General features: G+C 38.0%; 2 long non-coding RNA genes across 9 annotated transcripts in view; both read right to left on the reverse strand.

Moving 5' to 3' along the window:
- Positions 1 to 27,153, reverse strand: part of LOC122979465 — a 259,931-nt gene that overhangs the window by 155,035 nt on the left and 77,743 nt on the right. For 5 of the 8 annotated variants that reach the window (XR_006402863.1, XR_006402861.1, XR_006402864.1 and 2 more), the window contains exon 1: positions 7,843 to 8,060. The exons of 1 other annotated variant lie outside the window; for it this stretch is intronic. This is a non-coding gene — a long non-coding RNA (uncharacterized LOC122979465). Of the gene's footprint in view, positions 1 to 112; positions 217 to 7,423; positions 7,475 to 7,842; positions 8,061 to 27,153 lie in introns of those variants that run through there. 2 more of the 8 variants (XR_006402866.1, XR_006402865.1) reach the window with 2 other exon arrangements.
- LOC122979466 lies at positions 22,409 to 23,730 on the reverse strand. The gene is made up of 3 exons (XR_006402868.1): positions 23,629 to 23,730; positions 22,851 to 22,854; positions 22,409 to 22,421 (listed from the first exon to the last, which is right to left on the reverse strand). It is a non-coding gene; the product is annotated as an uncharacterized LOC122979466 (long non-coding RNA).

Below are 27,153 nucleotides of genomic sequence, written 5' to 3' on the forward strand. Positions count from 1 at the left end.
TGAAAGTGTGAACCAAGGTTCATTTTTTTGTTAAATTGTATACATTTGATCCGTTAGTTTTGGTTTCACATCGCAATTATGTGAGTGCACTAAAGAACTTAACATTACATACCTACGTCCTGTCATCATCACCTATATGGGCTGCGTCTCCCTATACTTGACATTGATTGGTTTGTAGATGGGCGTGCGTCTGTTGTCATTTTGGTGGGCAGCCTTCTATCCATTTGAATTAATGGAGAAAAATGAATGAACAGATTAATTCCATTGCCACTATTTTACATTATTATACTATATATACTACAGTTTCTTTATCTTCATGTGGCATTGCTCTCCTTTCCTTTCATGTCCTCTCACTCTCAGCTTGAGGATGTTGATGTTGAGGAGTTTTTTCCAATTGACTTCATTTTATAACATCACAACAATATTTCAATTAAAAACTTCCTCCTCCTCTCCCCATGTGCTACTGCGACTCATTTTTCCTTTTTCAGGTTCTGACGATAGCCTTCCTGTAATTGGTCCCAAAGACCAAACCATCCAAAAAATGTTTTCATACTAGAAACAAACCAAACCATGGTTCAGTTTGATCCGGACCAACATCACCTCTTTTCATCAGATCGAGGTTCAGCTGTTTGGTCCAGACCGTGGTCCAGGAAAGGTCTCACACCTGTAATTTTCGTTCAGATCAAACTGAAAAATCCAAAAGTCTGGACCAAAAAAGGTCGGTGTGAAAGGGCCCTTAAAAACAAAGCACCTGGGATGTGTTGCGGATAATATTTCCTAAGGAAAAGGGACAGCTTCAGGCGCAGTAGAAAGTTATCACAACATTAACAACTCAGTCAAAAGCCACTTTGGAAGCTAGCTATATGGTTGCTGCTCATGTAGCTTGTAGCAAGAAACCCTTTATGATCGCAGAGGAAATTATTTTGCCTAGCGTTGTGGATATGTGCTGGGAGTTACTGGGGAAGGCAGCTGCAACCAAAATTCACTCAGTACCATTCTCCAACAACACCATGAGCGCAAGAATTGTTGACATGAGTGATGACATTGAATGCCAACTTGTGGAAAGAATAAAGGCAAGCCCATACTTTGCCATACAGCTGGACGAGTCGACTGACCTTAGCAATGCTGCTTAAGATACAGCAGGGACAGTAATCTTCATGAGGACCTACTGTTTTGCAAAGAGCTTCCCACGAGAACAATGGCAGATAATGTAATGTGCTGCCTTGATGATTACTTCACCCAAAAAGGTCTTGATTGGAAATACTGTGCAGGTGTTTGCACAGATGGCACTGCATCAGTGACAAGAATACACTGTGGCGTTGTCATACGGATCCAAGAGAGGGCGCCAGATGCCAAGTAGACACACTGTTTCTTACATAGGGAAAGTCTAGCTACGAAGCAGATGTCACAACAACTGCATGAAGTCAGGAATGTGGCTGTGAAAACTGTTAACTATATTAAGAAAAATGCAATCCACTCAAGGTGTTTTGCTGCTCCATTTCTGGAAGAGCAATACTCCCCTCTCGCTGAGCATTACACTGATGCTAACTTTTGTGTGAACTGGCCTACTTATCAGATATATTTGACCAGTTAAATTAGCTCAGCGTATCAATGCAAGGCAGAAACAGCATAGTGGTTTTGGTTTCAGACAAAGTTGAGGGCTTCAACAAAAAACTTATTCTTTGGAACAGAAGAGTCAAAGAGGGACGATATGACATGTTTTCACTCCCAAGTGAAACTTTGGAAGCCTCTCCTCATGTCAACATATGCAGTGCTATAACTCAGCATTTGACTCAGTTGTCATGAAAGTTTGCAGACTACTTCCCAGAGGACCCACGACATGGAAACCTTTAGATTGGCCCTTTCTCTGTGGATCCTGCTTCAGAAGACATGGGTCTGTCCACTGTGTTGGAAAATGAACTGATGAAACTATCCGCAGACAGCAGCCTGAAGCTTCAGCTCACACAAGTTGACCTTGCTTCATTCTGGATACTGGCTGCCAGTCAATATCCCTCTCTGTCAAAAGGGACAATCAAATTTCTGTTGCCTTTCACCACCACCTATTTATATGAGTCAGGGTTTTCCATTGTGGCTGTCACAAAATCAAAAGGCAAAGAACAAACTGAAAGCAACTCTGAAAGCTACTCTGTGTCAGCCTCTCACCCATCCCACCATGACTTGATCTCATTATTTCCCAGAAGCAAGCCAAAGTGTGTCACTGAAGGTAAGTAGAGTATTTATTTTTTTTCATTAGAGCTGACAGTGGCATAACGCATATTTACAGCCCAGCTTATTGTTTCTCCTTTTTTTGTGATGCTTTTTTTCCCCTCATTTATTTGGGATGGTGGTCTGCAGAATTTTCAGATCAGAAGTGGGCTTTAAGTTACAAAAAGGTTGAGAACCCCTGCTCTATGGCACAGAGGAACAGGCTATATCAGGCTTTGGCTACACAGACAATACATGTTGGTGGGATCAATTCATTCTTTGTTTTGGTCTTTTAAAGGGATTTGTTGACATCAACCACCTTATCCTGTAATGTAAAAACAGCTGAAAAGAGAATATTTTGAAAGCGTTATATGTTAAGTGTGCCCTGCACTACTGAGAGACTTTTGTTACCATGTCCAGTTACCTTTTGCATTAAAAGAAACTTTTATTGAAGCAATAACATATTCAGCACATTTTGGAAAAATAGCAATTTTTGAGACTGTCGGTGTAACTAAGTCCTTATTCCTAAATCCATAAACTCAAAATTACAAGTAGTTTAATATGAGTAGCATTCATTTCATTGTCAAGAACTATTTATAAAACATTTTACAGACCTCTGGGTTATGTCTCTTATGCAGTTATTTGGTTATTAATCTATGACTTATTCTCACTGGTGTCTAATTATTTGTCCTACTTTGTGCAATAACAGGCTGTCACAGGACACAAATATGTGAACAAATAACAGAAGGCAGAACAAAGTTGGCAGAGTCCAGGATAGGACAGGACAAAACAGGACAGCACAGAAAGCAGGGCAGAGTGGGGAACAGGGACAGGACAAATACAGCACAGCAGGAATCGAGTTCAGGGGGAAGCATTATAGCAACATTTTGGATGTTTGAGACATTTCTGTATATGTTTTAATTAATATTTTTTCACACTGAAAACAGGTAACTATCGAGCTTCACAGCAGGCACTTTGACACGTCACAGTAGTCACTAATAGCATGAACAATGGCTCTGTGATAGTCAAGCATCCCAGTCAACCATGACAATACTACACCCTGAAACTGAAACAGTTTAATGGAAATCAACCATCTTTAATTTCATTATTTACAACTGTGTTTTTCCTACTGTGACACATCTGCTGTGAAAACCAAATTCTGCTCCCTTTGACAGTTTAAATGTCGATTCTTTCCATCCGTTGTAAGGAAAGTTTTGATTACTTATTTATTTTCTTGCAGGGAAGATTTATTTTTAGATGACAACATAACAGAGAAGAGGGGAGAATTCTAGCGCAGAATAAGATACTTTTAATGTTTTTATTAAAAGCTCACGCAGTGACTTACATTTTGATTTTTTTGTAAAGCAAATTACAACAGGAATGCAGAACACAGATTACAAAGTAGAGAACAAAGGCCATTTAACTTTTATCATGTTGTCGACATGTGTCTATAGTGTTTCAGCGTAGTAAAAGCACAGACTACTAACTACTACTACTAAAACTACATCCACACCGACACGTTTTCATTTTAAAATGGCATTTTAAAACAAAAACAACCTCCATTCAGAGTTTTAGCACCATTTCAGAAATAATCTCCATCCCTATTAACATACCTGAAAACGCATATAACATGACCATTCATGCACACTGGGCATGCACGTACTGGTGTAATCAGGAAGCACATTGTCTATTCTGTGGTTGGTTGCTTAGTTGCAGAAAATACCACGGAGGAAGAACAGCAATGGTAAAAAGTAAGACCACAGATTTCTTTGCTTGGACTGACGACAAGGGGGAACTGTTAGTGAAAGTAAGACAAGTATCAGCACATAAGTAATATCCATGTTGAATTAACTGCTGACAGTCAAGGCTGATGTTGTTTGTTTTCTTCTGGGAAGGGATCACATGATATGGGCGTGACCAATCAGGAAAAGACACGTCGTAACTGATAAGACCCAATCAGGAGGCGAGCGTCGGTGTCTGCGTCATCGTTTTCAAAAATCTGTTTTGGCCCATCCACAGTAAAACACAATCCTGGAGTTAACTAAAACAAGGTCAGCAGCGTTTTCAAAATGTCTCTGTTGTAGGGGTTTGAAAACGCTGGAGTAGTGCAGATGCTAGGTGTAAATGTAGCAAAAGTTCTGTGTTTTAAAACAGATGTAGCCTAAGTGACAAAATTATTAGACCCCCTCCTAGTTTATGCAAATGCTCTGCTTGTCCAGTGCCTGTAATGTGTCTGTGACTCACTGATGTATATGAGGTGAAGACCAGAGAGGCAAAGCATTACTGCACTCTCAGTAGCATTATTATATAGATGTCCCTCACATGTGGCTAAAACATTTTCTTTTTTTAATTTCTGTCCTGTCTTTTCACAATCACTTCTTTTTTAAACTTTATCTAACCCTGCCTAGAGTTGCCTTGATCACAGGACTGTACCCATCTTTGCATCTTTACTTTGCAGCCCGAGTTTTGTTCATAATAGTTAAGATTTGTTTTGTATTTGCTCAGCATCATACTATCAGTCACTTCCTGTACAGCAAAGGCATCTCTCAATTTAGCTGGAAAGGGTCATTTTCATTTGTAATTTCCCCCTAAATGTTTTTTATTATATCGTCAAATGATTTGTGGTGCTGCAGTTTTCACTCAGCTTAAATAACCACAGGCATCCAACTGGAACTTCACCATCCTCAGGCCAGCTGATGATAAGCAACCTCACCCACACATCCACAACACCTCGGAGCAATGCTCACTCTTTAAATGTGAGTAAAGCAAGCAATTTAAAGAGTAGCAGTAGATTATTATTTTTGCTGACCATCAGTGGTTTAACCTGTCACCTTGTTGCAGTGATGTCCAGGGCGTATCAATGCACCATGACATCTCTGTTGTGTGTAGTAATAGATGCAAGAGAGAACACTTCATGCACTTGTCAATACTTGTCTGCAACTAACGATTAATTTTATAATCTGCCAGTTATTTTCAAAATTAATCTTATTGGTCAATAAAACATCAGAAAATTGTGAAAGACGTCCATTACAACCTCCTCAAGCCCAAGGTGACGTCCTCAAATGTCTTATTTTGTCCAACCAACAGTCCAAAACCCCAAAATATGAAATGTAGAGTAATGTAAGACCAAGAAAGCCAAAAATCTCAAATTTGAGAGCCTTGAACCAGCAAATGTTTGGGGTTTTTTGCTTGAAAAATTACTGTTACAATTATCAAACTACTTGACTAATTCAATAATGAATAGTAATGCATTATATTTTATTTGTTATATTTTGTGAGTAAAATCTGAATCTGCAATGTAACCAGTAACATTTATCTGTCAGGTTAATGTAGTGATACAATGTTTTCCTCTGAAGTACAAGTATAACAGGCGCATATTTTTTAAGTGCTTTGGGGGCTTTTTGTAACTTATTTTAATGTATAATGACTTAGAATAGTAACATAATTCAATATTTTTAGCATCTAAACATCATAATAAATCTCTGTTTAGGGCCCTTTCAGTTGGGGGCTCCAGGCAGTTGTCTACCTTGCTTCATGGTAAAGTCCGCCCATGTTCATCAACACACACACAATAAATTAGTGGCTTCAGGGCATGAAGGCCCCAGTACAAAGACTGAGACAAATGAGACAAAGAACTTTTCCCAAATTCTGTGTTCTATTTATTTTTTCTCAGTTCTGTTTTTTACAGTTTACAGATAACTTTTCAGTTTTGCCTTAAACCTATTTCTTTGAATAGAGCAAAAGACATATAATTATTTATTTCCTCAACTTTTTAATGGTGTTTTTATTACTGACAACTAACAACAATAGATGACATTAAAGTAAATAAATAACATTTTGATTTTGGGATTAACTTCAGGACAGTTAAAACTGTTTTTGGGACGGTTCTAGGACGGTGGTGAAAAAAATTTGTCTGGAGCCCTGCAAAGTGTATTAGTGCACATAAAAGTAAACAGACAAAACTATACAAACAGAGAAGAGAGTTCAGGAGAGGACAGACATGAAGTTAAGAACTTATGTGAACCACGGTAACACATTTTAAAAGCAGCCATACATGACTCTTCTGACATTTTCAAAATAAAGCAAAACAATTAATTTTAATTCTGAGAATATCTACTTCATATTTGCAAATGACCAACTTCCACTTGCGCATAGGTGATGCCATTTCATGGAGCAAGTTTCAGAGGAATGAAAATGACTCACTAATTAGACAGTGATAAAAGTGCAGAACTGCAGTCTGTTTTGGTTTCTCACATAGATCTGAAATGAATATCAATTTAGTGCCTGGCATGCAAATCTGAACCACATTGAAATACAAGAGATTGCTTTTTCATCTGGCCATCTTCATCTCAATAGAGGAAATGATTTATTTTTGTGCAAATAAATTCATTCACTGAGAGCTTAATTAACCAGTGATTCACGATTTGGGTTAAGCCCAACTCTCCCAAGCTTTCAGAAGAATCTCATTTTCTAGGACAACATTGATTCTTTTTTTTTTCTTCATCAAATACCTCTTTCTTTTTACTCAACTGATTAGTTGAGAGCACATCTGACTCATGATTTCCTGTCTTGTCTGGATACAGAAATCATAAATACGGAGATGGAATTAAAAGTTCACTCAACGGTGCACCCCAGTAGCCTGGTTAACCACAACTTCCGGGGTTCGATTCCAGCTGCGGACCTTTGTTGCGTGTCACCACCCCATCTCTCATTTCCTGTTCTCTCCAATGTTGCTATTATGAGGGCAAAAATGCCCCTTCCACGTTTCAGCCAGGACTGCAACTAAACATTATTTTCATTATCGATTAACCTGTCCACTATTTTCTCGGTTAATCAATTAGTCTTCATCAGGCAGAATTCATAATGTGAATTAATATGAGTTTTGCCTGGAGTGCAGTCTAAAACATGCTATAACACAACAAAATAAACACAAAATATAAAACAGGAATTTTGTTTTATGTTTGAGAATTGGGAGAAAATGCCATACTATTGTCATGAATCTATGGGTTTCAATATGTGCAAGAGCATAGTTAAAGAGGTAATGAGTGGATGAATTTTTGCTGTCACAAAATGAAACAGGGGACTTAAACATTGTGTGTGATTTTTGGCTTTTTAACAACTGTTCTTAAACTGGACAGGAAGCAGCATGATGTGTTGATATTTCTTAATATACTGTTGTGTTTCAGTGACATTTTGCAGGTACAGTACAGTACATCACCTTTCTATAGAGCTTGTGTTGGCTTATTTGACCTTTCATATACTGTCCATGCTGTGGATAAAAAAAGGTTGTTCAAATACTTTCGAAACCTTCCTGTCATAACAGATCCACACAGACATTCTTCTCTTCATAGACATTATACAAAACACCATAGGAAACCAATCTAAATGCAGCAAATGATACAGGATATTCAGCTGTTCAGCATATTTATCTTAACTGATTAGATTTGCAATTGTAAGGTAGGCCATAATTAGGCTAATTTTGCATTGTAGCTTTTAAAGAGGAGGAAAAAGAGGAAAAAATCTGATTGGGAAAACCCTAACGAAGCACTGTTATGTACTGAACCGACAAATTCAAGTATCTTTTATCCCCGATTTTTACAGGTGCCTCCAGCTACAGATTGGTACTCATTGACCCACCTGGCTGCCGAGGATGCCAGATACCTCTTCTAGCTTTGTGCTTCTGGGAGGAGTAGTGATTGAGGTACACTCACAGCTTCACCATCTGGAAGGGCTCTTCAGGCAGGCAAACACCATCTCCCAGAAGACAGACCTCTCACTGCTGCTTGCTGCAGACCTTGAACCACTTCCACATGTCTTTGTGGGGGATAATATTCCTCTGGTCTGAAGGCAGAAGCTCACTTGCATAACAACATGATTTGGAAAGAAGACACTGAGCTCTCCCAGGGTCATTCCCAGAGTGAGCAGTAACAACCAAGCACAGTGGGCGATGGATGTGTGAGACCTCCAGCTACTTCCATTCATTAGCTGGAGAGGTGCCAAGGCAGGACCAAGCCCTCTGAAGTCGTTAATCCTTCCACTGTTTACCTCTTCACCAACTACCATCCAATCTGCACCTCTCAACAATACACTATCTGCCCACCAAAACAATGACTCAAATAACCAAAACTGTGTCCTCAAAAAGCCTTTTTTTCCTTCTGTGAGACACAAATCCGCTCGTGTCACCAACAGTTTAATATTGCAGAAGAAATATCAGGCCTGTCGGGCCATTTTGATATTTCTGACATATTCAATTCTATTGCAGTTCCACTTTGACCTCACCAGTCTGACTTTTTAAAAAGAACTGTGGGAAACGTTGACACCAGCAATACCAGCAAGGTCAGCTGAACCACTGATTCAAATAACATCAATTCTGACAGTCTAACAAAGCTGATATAATTATATGTCTGATTAAAAAATGAGGACTGATGTTGCATCTTAAGAACAACTAGAATAAACCTTTTGCAACTGGGACAAAAAATAAACATTGCATACACTGCTGTATGTAGAAGAGTTACTGTTTTAAATGCACTAGCAATAGAGAGGATGTTTTTATGATTACAGGTGTGTCAAATATTAATTCAATCAAGTGATTTTATAGTATCTAACTAGTTGAACTGCTGCTACAGTGTATGTTGGTTGTTTCAATTTATTTTATTTCAATTTTATTCACATAGCACCAAATAATAACAAAAGTTATCTCAGGGCACTTTTCCCATAGAGCAGGTCTAGACTGTACTCTTTAATTTACAGAGACCCAACAATTCCCCCATGAGCAAGCACTTGGCGACAGTGGCAAGGAAAAACTCCCCTTTAACGGGGGAGTAATGTTTTAGGGGGAAATTAAATTAAAGTGCCAGTTCACTTGCATTCACAAATATATGTTGCAGTTAGCGGTTATCTCTTCTTGTCAGGAGAAGAGGGTAATTATTGAATATTTAAGTCACACCCAATTTGTTGCACGCAAATTTCTATTTGCATAAACTGTGATGTGGCAGTGCTTAACACAAACTTTCCATTTGGCTACGTTGAGCTGTTGCTTGTAACAATACTATCCAGATTACAGACACCTCTTAACTCTTTTTTGGGTAACTTCAGAACAGATATTTGGATGCATGCAAACAAACAACTTTCCTTTATGAAATTTGAACAGATAAAGAAATGAGAAAAAACAAACAGGAGAAAAAAATATATAGCATGAAGAGAATCCAGAGCAATAAAGTACCACTGCTAGCTTGATAAGTTTGCTGAAGAGACTGACAGCAAGTCACAAGGGGACCTCATTTGCTGGAGCACGAGCGCCAGTAATATTTATCTATGCCCTGGGCTGTGTTGAACATTTGCATCAAATATTATGTTGACCAGATATTTGTGTTTTCAAATGTTGGGCCTCTTTTGCATCAAGTCTCTGAGAATTCCAGTCACTACAGTATATTATGCATACAATGCTTGGCTATCTGTAATGTTGTTTCAGTGTTGACCCTTTCCTGTTATTCTGTAGTGTGATTAACAATGAATCAAAGCCCAAAAAAGCTGGCAAATGTAATGTCCCAAATGACACAAAATCTCTTGCTGAAATAGCTGAAAACAAACATGTCCAAACCTTGTAGGAAATGGAAACAATACTATAGCACTGGCATCAATGGGCTGACTAAATCTGAAAATTAATTCTTTAATATTGTTAGTGGTAGTAGCATTTTAGCAATACCTCAGCTGAAAATACATTGTGTGTATTGTATTGGTCCTTTGTATAATTTATAAATCACTTACAACTAAATGAGCTAGTACTCTACATTCTGAAGTCATATACACTCTTAATCACTCTCCTCAGGCGAGTGTGGTAGCATAATTTCCTGGTCTGGATAAGACTCGTGGACAGACAATGCTGTCCAAGCAAAGGCAATCTGCATATTGTAAAGCGTGGAGAAAAGGGCAATGGGATTACCATTAAGCTTCCAAAGAGAAATTCTTCATAGCAAATACAGCAATGCAGATCAATCACAACTGTTTACAATATGAATACCTGTTACATGAAAAACGAGGTATAAATAGGGTTGTAATTCATCTGATTGATTATTAAGAAGAGGCAATAATTGCACAAATTCATTTGGCATGCTGGTGTACAACATTTCTTAGATTGCAAAGCATGTCTGCACAGTGATGGAGTCTTTTTATACATTTAATATGCCACTGCAAATAACAGCATCAAACATCTAACATCACCTTCTGCAGACAGAGTGTGGAGGAGAATCTGGATCAAATAAGAATCCACTTAATGAGAGTTCATTATCCAATAAACCTATTATCAAAGTGTTCATAATACATGTACCAATAATGTCAATTCATTACTCTGTTTAGACTATTAAAAATAACTGTAATTAAAAGAATGATTGTAATAGTTTAAGTTTATGTTTTTAATTTTGCTTTTAATTTACATTTATTTGTAGCATACATCATTACTTTTGTATAGTGAAGTGGTACATGTATCTACATCTGTTACAGTGTGCCAGAGAAAAAAAGTTTTTACCTCACAGTTACTTAGTAGAACTCAAACAATATTGGACTTTTGAGGCTTATACCAATATCGATATATGAAAGTTATCAGAAATCTGATGTATCAGCTGATTTTCACACAACATGAATCTTTTTGATAAAAAGATCTTTTTGATCTTAAATTTGATTTTCAAAGAAACATGACCAAAATATGTACTGAGTGGAATATTTTACTATTATTACCATTTTTTTATTTATAGAATAAACTTGGCAGTGCTTTCTGTTGAGAAAACTGTGTAATGGAGACACTGTTTTTAAACTACCTCAAACACATCTTTGGCATTGATGTATTGCTATTTCTTGTTACTTATTGGCCAATATGCCTATACTGTTCTGTGTTAAACTAATAATGAGCATTATACTGACTCAAACAATTTATCAGTCAGGTATTGATACACATGTTGAAATGTGCCAATAAACTATTGCGTGTGTTCGCAGGACTGATGCTCGCTTATTATAGAATTCATACACTTAGGTTACATGATAACGAGGTCTGAGCCATCTCTATTTGCTGACTGAAAGCCATGAGATACAGTTGAAAGCTCCCAAACCAAATAAGTGAATGAACCCTCATGCTCAAATTTATCTGTCATTTTAAGAATATATAAATAGAATGGAAATCATTTAAGGGGCTTTCCTGACAACTGCCTACCTGCAAGAGTGTTCCCCAAAAGCGTTTTTAAAAGCGGCTGCTGCCACTATGGTCCAAGGCTGTCATGATCGGCAGGTGAGCATCATGGCATTGGTGCAACCCATCCAAAAGTCCACAACACGTTGATCTGTGTAAACTACACGTCCTTGCTAATCTTATGATATGTGCAGAAAAGAAGTTGTTAAATGTGAGAGTATTCTTAAAGTCCTGTAGTGTACACAAGGCATAAGTAGCTGTTTACTGTAGCAAGACAATAGAAATTACTGAAATTACTTAAGATTTCTACATATTTGGACCATTTTCCACTCATCTAAAGTCTGGTGGAAATGTTTTCCCAGGCCTAGTTTTTCTTCTGGTTGTCTTTATAGTTAGCCAGCGCCATGTTGTTCAACTCCGGGTATTCAAACACCAGCATTATCAGCTCCTCCATGATTGTTCTTCTTTGTGACCATGATGCCCGCCCCCTTCTATCTGATTGGCCAAAGCCAGGCGGTTACCACCAGAAGTTCAGCGGCAGAGCAAAATCTGTGCGTATCCACGTAGGTTTCCCCCTCTGCTGCCTTCCCCTCATTGAAATTAATGGTGGCGGCGAGTTACCACGCGGCGATGTGAAAGCCCCTTTACACCTAAGGGACATTTTTCAACCGTATACTAAATTTATGGAAGACAGCTCACACCAGTTGAGTCACTGACTTAATATATTCAAATCACTTTCATTCAACTCCTGTCAAACGCAATTGAAGATTTGTGGCGGCACTAATGTGGAGCTATATTGGCCATTTGGAATAGTCTCTGAACCACTGAACCAGAGGAAGGAAAGTAGGAAAACTAAATAATATAAGTAATATATTATATTGCTTTAATTAAATAATAAATAATAAGCTAAATATAAGCATAATAGTGTTAGGGATGCAACGATTAACCAATTTCACTATTAACACGCTTTAAAACATCACAGTTATGTAACCGTAAAGGTTCATCTACACCAAGTGTTTCCGTTCTCATTCCCAAAAAGGGACATATTATGGTACGTTATTTTTCTGTGAACAACGGTTGTACTCTGAGGAAAATTAAACAAAAATAGACAGTTGTGTTAAAAAAAAAGTCCATACCTGCAACCAGCAGACTGCAGACAGAAGTTCCATCGCAGAACCAAAACAAACCTGGTGCACCATCTTAAAATGTGCTGCAAGTTCAACAAGTTCACGAGAGCGACGTCCGCGTATCCACCAAAAGAAATGCCTTAAATTGTCAGTGTGGGATTATTTTGGATACGTAAAGAATGAACCAGGGGTTGTTCAAGAAGACGGATCTCTAGTTTGTAAATCTTGAAGAAAAGTCACTGCTAAAGGACCCAACACCTCAAACTTAACGCAACATCTTCAAGATCACCGCCTAGCTCTACTGTTCAAGTGAAGGTATAACGCTAAATAATAACTAACCTAAAAAACATGACTTTATTGGCAAGTTACTTAATGAAACATTGAGTTGATAGGAAATTAAATATATATAACATTTCACTTACAATCACAGAAGTAGCGGTGAGTTAAAAGTTGGGCTTTCAGTGCAGCGTAAACCAATGGCAGCAAAGCAGGAAAAGGAGAATTGCACTGTTTATATTTATCTATTTGTGTGTTGTTTGTAAATGCATGTAATTCCCTCAAAGGCTTCAATACAACCATTTATATCCTGTTGCTTCCTCCCATCTATGTTGAGTAAATGCTGGCATGGTAGGTAAATATGCTAGGTGCAAAAGACTACTTAACATTAGGATCTTGTAGACTTCCAACACCATGGGATCTAATTAATTTGCATTTCAGTGGTTAATAACACCGGCATAAGAGATTGTTTCTTTCATTTTTACTAAAACTTCAAAAAAACAACAAAAAAACAATAATAGACTGAATTTTATCAAGCTGCATGTAAAATTAGATCAATTATTTAAAAAGATGATTAAAAATAAATTTGAAAAAATAGGCATGGATGACAGTTGATAATAAAAAGATTTCAGTTTATTACCTACATTAGTAATATTTTCCCCTAGGGGATCAATAAAGTTCATCTTACTCTCATACTAATAATAATAAGAATAAGAATAAGAATTAAAAATACTATATTTTAAATATTAGAAGTCAAAGTCATTACTGCAATGTCCAATCGAAGTTCATCTTGGCATGGATTATTTATTTTCATTATTCTTATTCACTTTTAGCCTACCTCTGGTACTGCTGCGCTTTATCCCACTGTTGCAGAATCCTTGGCAAAGTGTGTGTCTGATGCTCCCTCTTCAAAACAAAACATGCTCATGTGATTTTATCCATCCATTGTATTTTGAAATAAATGCATAATAATCACAAAACTGTGAACATGAGATTTACACCCAAACTATAGTCATACCATCAAAATCTATAATCGTTGCATCCCTAAATAGTGTTGAGAAAAGAAATTTACTGTTGGAAAATGTATTATTGTATTATTGCTATCACTTGTTTGCTTTCATTCTTTTCACAATTTTACCACTTATCAAAAGGTGCCAAAGAGGCTAAAGTGCCTGTATCTCCTTCTAAAGCAAAATTAAAATTAAGCTAGATTAGTGCCTTCATTAAAGCCTGGATCCAAATCGACTCATCTGCATTGCTGTAAAAAGTTTATACACCTGTCATGTTTGGGAATAAAAGCAAAATCCTCATGAATTATTATTTATTTGGAGTTAGATAAACAGTACAGTATCAAAGTGTTTACATTTGTAGTTTTGAGTATTTTCCCCAATATTACAGTGTACATATTTTCCTTTTAAGAGTAGTTATGAGTCTCCTGTGACATCGGATTAGGTGTTCACCCAAACACCCAATGCCATGTCTGCCCTAAGGGTGAACAAGCACCCACAGAGATTTATGAGTGTTCGTTTATGCTTAAGGTGGATATGGCTTTGGGTCAAGAGTTGCTTCAGATTGTTATAAAACTAAACTTTAAAGTCAATATCAATGTTCAAGTCAATATTTTATGATATCTCAAGAGCTCTGCATAATAAAATAGCACAGGATTACAAAAACAACAAAAAAATGGCATATTCATCTCTGAATCAAGACACAGGGACACTGCAGTGGGCAACAGGCATGTACAGCTGGGTTGATTGTTGGGTAGTAGATTAATTGAGTCCCTGGCGTAATTACTCAGACGGGACAGCGGGCAGACACAGATCCTCAGCATCTCTGATTATGTGGTGTTTGTGCGGTGAAAGGGGTCATTAGTCACTCTCACCACGGCAGCTGGACGCCTTCCCAAAAATACTGTGTGTGTATGTGTGTGCATTAGTGTGTGAAAGAGGTAGAAATGAGAGACAAGAAGAGAGAAACAGGAACATTGAGAAGTACGTGAAAAACAATGTAAAAGAGTAGCTTAATGATACAACATCCCAAATCTAGGTCTGCTTTAAATCTATAGCTAAAGAGTGTTGTATTTTCCAATTTAAAGACATTCAAGACAATAAAAAAAAATACAGGTATATGGTGTTATATTTCTATCTATATTTATATTTTAGTATACAAAGCCCTAATCTTTTCTCCCTCTGCATTCTTTCTCACCTCACTCTCAAATATCATTTGAATGTTAATATCAAGCCATGTTTTCCATCGTTGTCATCTTTTATTTTATTGCTACAGACCCAAAGCCCTGCCTCTGCTCCCTGTTGGCACACTGCCCTACAAAAACTTGGCATGGTCCTATCCAATTTTGGTGCTTTGCTAAGATAGATATGTTTGCTTTTCTTGCTGCTGACAGACCCCCCCCCCCCCCCCCCCCCCCCCCCCACACACACACACACACACACCTCACCTCAAAATAAATATATAAAACAGCTGAACTTTCTTTTAAGTTGGTTGAAGTTACAGAGTTGGTTCGACCAGTAAGATCATCTGGTCCAAGCTCTCCTCACACACAGATTTTGTTTCTCTGTGGACTTTTCTACAGTCAGGTTTCTCCAGAATCTTCCGCATGGTTCTCTAAACCATAAAAATATGTCTTTCTATTTCTAAGGTAACTGCTACGGCAACCAAAATTAAACTGGCAGTTTATATCACTGATTGACAATTGTATAATCATGAAAATATTACAGAATACAAAAATGCCAATTTTTCCTCGATTAAAGGTTTTACATTTCACATCAAAGCTATGGGTTAGGGTTTCATCCAATTTTAAGTAATATCCTTTTATATGCTGTCAGCCAATGAATAATTGATTGATCATTAAAAAAAAACGATAAGGTGCTAAATGAATATGCCCATAATAAGAGCTTTTTAACAATTGACACAGGCTATTTTTCTAGCACAACCCGGGTAAATAAGGAATAGGAATCATAAATAAAAAGATAAGCTATTTGAATAAAAAATCAAATAATGCAAGAACATCACTTAAAATTGCTGTGGATACCCCTGCTCTGTCTGTTTGTATTCAAGCGTAAAAAAAAGGTTGTTTTAGGTCTTTGAACAAACAACTAATGTTAAAATTTTTGCCCAATATGGTATTCTATATAGTAATATAGTATCAAATTATTATTACTTTCTATTGTACAAGAGACTGTTCTCAAAGCTTAAAGTTTGACTTTATTCATTATATTTTAAGGTTATAAATTAAAGATATGCCTTAATTCATCTAATGTGACTGTTTATCTCTGAGAAAAAATTGAACATTTTAATTTTCCTGCACAATTACCTTGACATAAATCCCTGAAAAGTAAATTAATTTACCCCTGACTGTATTCCTTGACATTTGTAATGACTCTTATCAGCAACTGAAAATATCTTGAATTTATTTCATACACAATTTGTACTGCATGAGATCTCCACACTTTCATGACTTTTCCATCACAGTTGCATGTTATACAGTAATCATAGCCCCGTCTGCAGTTGGGCTCAGCTATGTCTTGATCTTGAGGCTGACAAATGACAGCTGGAATGGACAAAGGTCTGCTGAAATATATCTGAGCCTGACAAGATGCACCTGGAGCTGCTGAGCTACAACAAGGTTTAGCTGAGCCTGACTAAGCTAAGATGTTTGAATGAGGTGTCTGATTTTTTTTATTTAAGTAACATGTGGCCTTTGTTCTGGTGCCGCCCTAAGGTCAAACTATACATTTTTTTTGGTTAAAAAAAATACGAATAGCAGTGTTGTGTCTCCATAACGCAGTTTTTTTTTGATTAGCGTAATGAGCCTCATGGGATCACTAGAGTGGCTGCAGACTTAGGGTGAATTCACAAGAAGGATTGCACAGCTTTTGCGGCCACTGAACCTGCACAAATGACACAAAAAGAAACTGTGTAATTCACAAAGCACCTGCAAAGGATGAAATGCACCCCAGACTGCACTGCCAAGTAAATAGTGTCTCAGTGCCCCTTTGCTATTTGCACGTATGTAAATTAGATGCATACATGTGGCACAAAATTGGCCCCTTTCTATGCAAATGAGCCTCACTGCAACAACAGTCCAATTCACAAAGATCACTGCTAATAGCCATACGCAGATAGAGTGACGTTATTAGCATCTTCAGAGAGTTGGTGGTAACTGCGGCACACTCACCCACTCACCTCTCTCTCCCCCTCTCTCTCTCTTACTCACTCACTCCCCTCTCTCTCCTTCAAATCTTCATCAAGCTTCAAGCTACGTAAAAATAAAAAATGTCCTGACAGCGCTGATGGAGCTCAGGATTCATCCATAAGGGCTGCTTTATTACAAATGATTCCTCTGTATAAACCTGGAATGTGTATCTAACAGCTGACCTGTGTAGCAGAACACAGAGCATAAATTATCATCAGATCCTGACCAATTGGTGTTAATGAAGTTACTACTGCTGTGCCATGTGCGTAAATGCGCGCAGCCTCTTTTCTCAGTTTGGAAACGCACTTGTCGTTTCAGCTGCTGTGTGATGCTGCAGCCACAGCTGTGACGCACAGCCAGCTGTGGGCAACAAACAGAACATTCAGTGACACCTGAACAATATTATTGTAAGATTCAGACATTAATCTAACACGTTTCAGACCTGCCTGAGTTACGTTAATGGCTGTATTTTGATGGACATTTCAGTAGATTATGTTATAGATGCGAAATACTAGGGAGGTAAAAGAAGCAAAATCCATGAAGTTGGGTTTGTGATTGTGGAGAGCGCTGTGTGTGCACACTTCTGCTAATTAACATGCAATTTGAGGCTTTTGTGCTCTCTGCAGTTTTCATTATGAATCAATCTGTGTGCTGAAATGTGGAGAAAAGCCTGAAACACTGGAAACCACTGCGCTTACTCAATCAGACGCAAAACAAGGGCAAATGGCACTTGGCTGCAAAACTTTATGGGTATGTTTGCACCATCATATCATTAGCACAAAACCTTCTGTGAATCAGACCTTGAGACGGGGCAGATAGCGGTTGCAGATGATGCACAATTCATGGCCCTATGAGCAGCCGCAATCCATTCTTTGTGAATTCACCCCTTAATCTAGTTAAATAAGATGCAGTAGTACAGTAGTAAATTGAGTCTAGAAAAAAAATCTTTCTTCACAGTCTGTAATAGCATATTTAATTTTAATTCCAACCATTACCTGGGAAGTGTCATTAGTTATTTTGCTTATTACTTAACACAGCACCACAGGTAGACACACAAACCCAACTGTGCAAAGAATTAATTTGCAATTGTAGGGCTGAGGCAGCATAAAAACTGTATGACAAAGGCATTACATTAGATAATTTGCTAATTATCTAATTATCTACATGACTCGAGTGTTGAATCAACAAAGATGTTTTGGATTTTGGTTTGTTTTGCTGTTGGCTGACAACTGGCGGGATTCAGGAAAGAGTTGAAACAAGAAATGCTGCTACATTGTCTTTGATAGTAAATAATAACTCCTTGACGTGCATATTGTGTAAGTCGAAGACATCATCACCCAATGCAATGTGATCTATGATCAAATGAGAGGTTGGATAGGACTCCCACTAAAACCACTTGTGTGTTTTCTGTCCCTGTTCCTGTATCGTATGCAGTTAAAAAAAAAAAAAAAAAAAAAAACGACAACAGGAAAATGCATTATCTCTCTTGTTTTTTCTTCATAAAAATGCCACTGTGCAATAGTGTTTCAATGATCCAGGCAGGTCACATCTTGCTGGATTGGAGAAGAAGAAATGACTATTCTCTTGTCATGTTAATATTTAATGGAGTAAACAGAAAGCAAACAGTAATGTAAACATATTCTGTCTGCTGTGGTAAATGGTAGGGTATTGATTTAGTTTGTACATGGCTACAGAGTGTGTAGTTAGTTGGAGGGTGAAGTGTTAACTGAGGAGACGGAGTAGAAATATAAATATACAGTAGAACGATAATAAAATTAGAATGAAGACACCTCTCGCATTTACTTTAAGTCTGTCCGGGCAGATTCGGTATCCGTGTGTGAGTCCACACTGAATCCCCCGAGTCAACCAGACGTCCCACCTCCAAACCATAAACTCAGCACATTTTTTTAATCAGTCAACTGGCTAGCCAGTCAGCACTGAGCCATAGCTCTGTCCACTACCTGTCATCTCAGCCAGGCTACTTATGCCTTAAAACCCAGGGGGGATAATGACTGCCCCTTCATCACTGACACGGTCCAGTATGAGGAGGGAATTTGAACTGATGGAAAGAAACCACACTCTTACAGAGCACACATATAAAGCAATGTCCTCAGCTCACATCAGCAAATTAGTTCATTTGTTCTGCTCCAGACCTTTATGAAACATTTCATGTGAAAAATAAAAGGAGACTCACACTCAAACAAGAGAGAACATGTAATTATCTGAGCTTGTGTTTGTTGTTCAGTAATGAGCTTTTTCACTATGTATATTGGACGGCTGTATTAGACTTTGTTCTGTATGTATTGTATGTAAATTTTGTTGAATGAACCCCCTCAATTCCTTAAGTGTTGAGTGGTAGTTGTTTAGTTCACTGCAACAAGCTGGAATGCAAACCTGTGTGAAACATCAGTCTTCATTTCAATGAATGTTTTTTGTTTAAACAGGCACCCTGTGTAAACTGTGGGCTTTTCAGTGTGTTTGTAATTAGAATAATTTTACAATGTGTGGTGGAAATTTGTCTGCAAGCACTCAGGGAAATAAACAAACATATACAAAGTATTGACAATTTAAAGTAACATAATCAAAACATAGTATTCATTACTTTTGGAGAGAGCGTGTACCTGAGTTACAGAAGTCAGCACAAAACACAATCTCTTCATGCAGTGCAACAAAGGCACACAGCATAACAGTAAAGAAATATTTACAGAATATAGCATAAATGATAAATGATAATGCTTAATGTTAATTCATTTTCACTACTGTCCACACAGACCTGAAAATGAGCTCTGAACACTGTTTTTGTGGCATTTGCAAGTTCAAAAGAGGGTTTTATATTCAGATGAAAGAACATCTGACACTTGACATATACGGACACACTTGGGAGTTAAAATATGATACTGGAAGCCAAGCAAAATCAAACTTTGACACAACAGAGGATAGAGATCCTGGATGAAATGGAGGGAGGACAGTTTGGCAGTGTTGGTCAGTGATGTGGGAAACAATATCAAAAATCTAACAACGTGCATAGTATACAGTATATGTATGCTGTAACCATATGCTGTGGTCAGTCCTCATCATTATTAACTGTGACAAAATTAAAAACTGAACCACAGTATGTCAGGCAGAATGGCTAGGGAGGAAGAGACAGCCAGGAGGGGTGTAGCCAGTCACCTCAGGACATAGCACCTAATTAGCATGATCTGTGTAACTCTGTGTTTGACCAGACAGGGAGGAGACACAGGAACTCAACCAAAAAGGTGCATAATGTGAAAACTCAAGGAAGAACTTTGCACAGGGGTGCTCAAGTGGTGCTGGGAAGTTTGAGTGTTATGTAGCCTCAGTAGGACCTATTGTGCTCATTTCCAACTGTGTATTTTTACCCCGGGGCTCCACTAGAGTAGCTTTGCATGATTCACAGTTCAAAAAACTCCTTATTTATCTTACACTGGCCCTTTATGCAGCCCTTCAGTTCAGCCTCTGTCTCTTAACAGGCAGTCTTAGGTCCTGTCTCTTTAAGGCCCCCCTCCTGATGAGCCCACTCTGTTCTGATTGGCCAGCTTCCCGGAAGCCTGCTGAGGGGAAGCCTTATCAGTCGTGTTAAGTTACCACCGATGCAAACCCAACATTTCCTGCTTTACTGCTATGAATTAAAAGCTCTTAAATGACTGAATAACAGGAGACTTTTATTGTGAAGAATTTACAGGAAATGAAATGTGTTCCTCATCGAATTATCAGAGCTTCATTAGTAGCACTAAAAACCAGGCAACACAACAATATATGGAGATATTTAGAGCTCTTTACTCTCAGTGGATCAGTTAGAAATAATGTAGGGAGGAATAGTACAAGAAACAGCCACAGTGATGATGATGTTTGATGAAGAGCTGCAGATGACCAGCACACCTCCAACGGTTAAACAACTTATTTTACTTCTTCCTGCTTTGTAATGGAAAAATAATCACAGCGTGCCAGCTTGACTCCAGTCATGGCTCGGTGTGACTACCCCCAGAACAATGGAAAAAACGACATAATGTTAGCGGAGCAGAGTAGCGAACTTGCACACTGTGCGTGGAGCCAATGACCATATATGAAGAAATCTGTCACAAGCTGACGTCAGTTGGGCTGAAAGTAGAAAAAAACGCGTTCAAATTGAGCGTTCAGAGCAGCCTGAAGCCGGTGCTTTTTGCTAACAGGGATTACTTCTACATATGTTTACCTCATTATTTGACACTTTGGCCACATTTAATGTGAACATCCGACACTGCAGCATTATATATTTGACTGAAAATAAGGAAAAGCATAATAGGTCCCCTTTAAGTGTTTTACTTGTATGTATGTTTTAACATGGCAATAGCTGAGATAAGTATCATAATCAATATGCAAAACAACTATTAATAGGCACTAAAAGTTGTCTATCAACCAAACCGCAGCAGTAAGAAATAGAATTTCTTGTTGACAGACCAACAGAGTTTAATGCCTAGGGTTGATGAATTGCTATATCATATTGGCAACAGCTGCTTTTATTCAATGCAATTTGACCATGCTAAACTGATAAACAACTCACCAAAGTTCATCCATCTGTCTATCAATTTTCCGCCAGTTATGCATGTCCAGGTCGCCGTGGCAGCAAGCTAAGCAAGATAGTCCAAACACCCTTCTCCCTAGCCACTTCCTCCAGCTCTTTCTGGTGGATCCTGACGCATTCTCAGGCCAGACGGGATATGTAATCCCTTCAGCATGTTCTGTTCCTCCCAGTTGGGTGTGCCCAGAACACCTCCAAACAGAGGCATCTAGGAAGTGTCCTAATCAGATGCCAAAACCACCTCAGCGGACTACTTTCAAACATGAAAGAGCAGTGGTTCTACTCTGAGCTCCTTCCAGTTGTCTGAACTTTTCACCCAATTTCTAAAGGTGAGCAGAGCCTGAGGAAACTCAGCCACCTGTATCTACAATCATTCTTTTAGTAATCACCTTAAGCTCATGACCATAGGTGAGGGTTGGAACATAGATTGACTGATAAATCGAGAGCTTCATCTTTAGGCTTTGCTTCCTCGTCCTCTCACTTTTTAGTCTGTCAGACGAGTTTTACACTTATTTGCAATACACACTAACAGAACATATGTTAACTGTCTATGCAGATGACACTATCATCTATAGAAACAGCTGTCAAGAGCATACGCAGCATATGAGGGCTTTTATGGAAACCTTAAGGCAGCCGATGCTCATGGCCAACCCAAAGAAGTGTGAAATTAGACAGATTGAAGTACCATATATGGGTACAGCTTGGGCTGTGGGCAAATTACTTTGAAATATAGATAAAACACCAGTTTGGGTGGTTGTCCATGGATGAAATGGTTTTTAAGAATAACAGGCAAATAAAGCCCTGTTATACCTGGCAGATCACAAACTGATTCTAAAACTGTATCTCAGTTTTTTTTTTTCCTGCCATACATTATATTACTAATGTTTGAGATATTGAAGCAGCTTTTTTCTTGAATGCTTGGGGCTTGTCTTGTCTCAGTGTGGGAGATCCTCTGCTTTTCCTGTACAATGACAGCAAGCTCTCACAGTATGAAGCTTAGCACAACACAATGATAAAAATATCTCTTGCCATCAGGTGGAAAGCTGTCATGTTCTGCTACTTTCACTTGGGAACCCTGTGCTATGATTTAGCCCAACTGAAGGGGCTTCACTGCAAGAAAGATGCAGTCTCAGATTAGTGGTTGGCATGACTTTAGAGTATTTATCTATAGGAGTAGAAACAGAAATGATGGTTGCTAACTTTCTGAAATTTACATGTACTGTCACATCAGTGAATACAACTTACTCATATTCTCAAGCAGCCAAAACAAACTTAACTCCATGGCCATGTATATGTTAATTGAAGGTACAAAAAGAGGTATGAGCAAAGTTTATCCAGATTTATCCACCAGCAACCTGGACAGTGGGGGAGTGTGGGAAGAGAGCACTGTTGGAGCTATGGAAGTTCTCAAATCTGAATACCATATTTGGAAATGCAAAAACAACATGTTTGAAGAATTTCTTACTTTCATTCTTTTATTATAGTTTGATGCAAAGATAGCATGCCTGTAATCATGAAGACAACATATTCGACTGAAAATAACTTGACTGGCTTTTCTCACTTAATTCAAAGGGGAGGTGGGGAGGTTTTTTAAGCTCCATGTCTACCTGTCACATACAAGGAGATGTGAGGGAGAGTCACACAGAGACAAAGACAGAGTTCTTTATTTGTAATCTCTTTGTTGTTCCACAAATAGTCGTCGTTACTGTTTGTCCTTGTAGCTCTGATCTGCTGATACACACTGCGAGGGAAAGTTGACTTGATTGGAAGTGGATAAAGAGTACCTGCCCTCAAGGACAGTAAAAATAAAACTGTATGCAATTTAATGTGTATGCTGCCCACTTCACAAATGTTCTGTGTGAGTCAAAATGTAGAAGGTAAGTCATAATAAAGATGTTTATAAATTAGGTCTTTCAGTGTAGAGTTGAGGGTGAAATTAGAGTGTGACTTGCCCAGTACAGAGTAGCTCAGAGTGACAATGAAGACATTTTAAAAGACTCGATAACATTTTTTCAGTTTGTTATTTACTTGGCAACTTAAGATTTGGTACCTTTACAGTTGTATGCATAAGTTTGGGCACCCCTTGACAAATATCATATGTTGGTGATTTTTTAATCGAAAAGATGTAAACACAGCCTCTCTGTGATACGGAAAAAAAGTAAACAATGCATAGATAATTTTTATGTCACAAATTGAACAAAAATAAATTAATAAATAAAAATATCATTGTGGCATTCACCACCATGCTTAATAGTTGGCAAGGTTTTCTTTTCATAAAATGCTGCTCCTTTTTTTCTCAAAACTGCTGACTGTGGCCACAGAGTTTTATTTTAACCTCATCAGTCCACAGCACTTGTTTCCAAAACGCATCAGGCTTCTGTAGATGTTCCATTGCAAACTTCTGACGTTGGATTTTATGATGAGAATGCAGGTAAGGTTGGGTTCTTCTACTGAATCTTCCATTAAGGTCTTTTTTGTGCATCGCTGCACAGTGGAACAGTGCATCACCACTCCTGAGTCTGCTACATCTTCCTGCAGGTTTTTTGCAGTCAAATGGGGATTTTGATTTGCTTTTCTGACCAGCATAGGAGCAGTTCTCTCCGGGAGCTTTCTTGATCTTCCAGATCTCATCTTGACCTCCACAGTTGCCCTAAACTGCCATCTCTTAATTACATTTCACACTGTGGAAACTGCAAGCTGACAACGCTTTGCTACTTCTTGTAGCCTTCCCCTCCACTGTGGGCATCAGTAACTTTCATTTTCAGAGTCTTACACAGCTGCTTAGAGGAACCTATGGTTGCTGAGTGTTTGCACAAGGTTGGAAGAGTCAGAGTATTTGCAAAGCTTTGAAACTGGCACCAGCTGACATTTCCTAATGACAATTGTTGAAATGCCTCAGGCCTAACGAGCTGATCAATGGCTGAGACCCTGTAGAAAGAATCTGAGGCTTTGGAACTCCTATGGTGCCCAAACTTTTGCATATGCCACAATGATGTTCTTATTTTTTTTTTTTTAATTTTTGTTCAATTTATGACATAAAAAGTAACTATGCATTCATGTTATTTATATATATATATATATATATATATATATATATATATATATATATATATATATATATATATATATATATATATATATATATATATATATATATATATTTGACAAGGAGTACCCAAACTTTTGCATACAACTGTATATGTCCTTGATATACTAATTTTAATTTTGGAATCATGCATTGATGATAATCAAATGCATAAAATCATCATGTAGGTCAAGGGAATGCTTATTGAGAATTACGGAAAATATAGTCCCTGCAGCACGTGGAACATCAAGGCCTCTCACTAACAACTGGAAAATACATAAAAATCTGTTTTTATCAAATCTACTGAATTTTAAAATAAATTTGTGGGATTCTGTGACTTTTCTGCTGAAAATCCTATTGTTGTGATAAAGTCAACTTCAGCCTCACTTTACTGTCAAGTAAATTGATCCTCTGTCAGGGAAAATTCCACAGCAGTATCTCCACTGTCACTGTCTACACTGTCACTATCCTATCGAGGCACTGTGCTGTGCTTGACATCCCTTTGTGTGGGAGTGCTTGAACTATGTCTGGGAAGACTGAAACAGAGAAGATATTGGAAAGAGTTTTATTGTAGGTCAGCCTTGAAGATGATGCCATGTGTGAAGATCAGTGATGCGAAAACACATGAAGAGGTAGATAGAAAGCTGCTGAGGTCCCCAAGGAGGGAAGATACAGGGCCTCATATTGCCATATGTCAGACCTGCAGAGTGCATACTGCAGCAGCAGTGTGGGGTATGAGTGTGTGTGACAGTGGTGGCAGCATTACATTTGCATGCACAGAAAAAATACTTGATTGGGAGAAATCAGGCTAAGGAAGGAAAACAGAGAATGCACTACAAAAACCCTGTTTACATGCAGATGGTCAGTAATGAGATTTCTCTCTTACCACATGTTACAAATATTTTTGAACGAAACTGGTGAATTTTACATTTAGTGTATATAAGATATAAAATACTGTTAGGAGAGTTATTTCCCCTTTTTGCTAGAGAATTTTGATTTTTAGTTATAAAAATATACATACATATTTAGTCTGACCGTAACAATAATTTTCCTGTTTTTTGGTGCACATGTGCTCTTGTAAAAACCCATTTACAATCCAGGCTTGAGCACAAAAAGGCAGCTGTGTTTCTCATTTTCATGGCACTTTATAAATCCGTACTACTAGAGGTAAATAACTGGGTTATATAAGTGCATGTAAATGCATTGTCACATTAGTGATAACATTCTTAAAGAGTCAAAACAATCCTAACTCCATGGTCATTTATATGGTCACCACACATGGAGCATGTGTTCATACTGAAAAAAGTATAAATCTTCAAACGTGATACACACTTTTCGCTGCAAAGCAACAATATGGTAAGTAAAACCAAATTATATGTTCCAAAAAACCTTGACACTTGTAGGTGTCAAGTGCCAAGTGCTATGTTATCAATGCAAATAATGACAACCTCTGAGCCTCTGGGCATCTGTGTTTCACAGGTTGCCTGTGGTCGAGGGAAATATCCAAGAATGTTCATGATAATTCCTCAAATGGAGTGGGAGGGCTTTTGACATTGACAGAAAGAGTGGTTTATAAGCCCTAAATGATCCCTCTTGTCAGCAATAATTACCTGGCTCACCCACTCTCTCACACTTGGATCATGTTGGCTTTTTTTCCTCAGTAGGAGGTGCAAGTGGCGAGAAGTAAGGAGATCAAGGTGCTGGTTGCCACAGAAGCGACAAAAATAGGCCTTGTGGTGCATGCTATGACCATCAATTTTGGACATGACGTTTTACTGTATGTGTTTGCGTTCTTCTAGTGTAAGAGAGAAAAAAAAAATACTCAGCTCTCTTATTTTATTGTCCTATTCTATTGTTTGCCACAACTCTTACTATTATATTTATTGCTGCTGGGCCTCCTCATTTTGTTTTGACAGGTAAGGCTGTTATGCTGCTGGTGTTTTAGATCAGTAATTCATTTTTGCAAGGATGAGGTGTTTGCTCAACTGCCAGTGAAGTCCTGCATTTCCAATGCTTTGAATGATATAAATGGTGTATTGGATTTGGGCTGTTTATGTGATGCTAATAATCTGCCTTTTTTCCTTTTGTGTACTATTTTGTGAATATGTGAATAAATGAAAGCATTTGTAGAATGCACCTGACTCTTCAAATTGATTAAAAATGCGCATCCTGTCTTACATATGTATAGATTGGATACAATTACCACGAGCAGGCGCTACCTCTGGACACCAAGCAAGTCAAAATCTTTTGATATGATCTCACCTAGGTTTCAGGCGTGACAGTATTCTGAAATAATATTTCTAGATGAATGATAATAAAAAATAATCATTACTTGCAGCCCTATTCATGTGTTGACTATAGCTTGTTCTTAGCTGACAGGTTTCAGAACAGTACCTCTGTAGCCTCTTTGTTTCCTCGCAGAAACAGTTGTGGGTTAGGAAATTCCCTCTTACAGTATACACCACTACTGGACTACTGGTCTGTATGTAT

Source organism: Thunnus albacares, chromosome 3 (genome assembly GCF_914725855.1).
Source record: "Thunnus albacares chromosome 3, fThuAlb1.1, whole genome shotgun sequence".
Lineage (NCBI taxonomy): Eukaryota > Metazoa > Chordata > Actinopteri > Scombriformes > Scombridae > Thunnus > Thunnus albacares.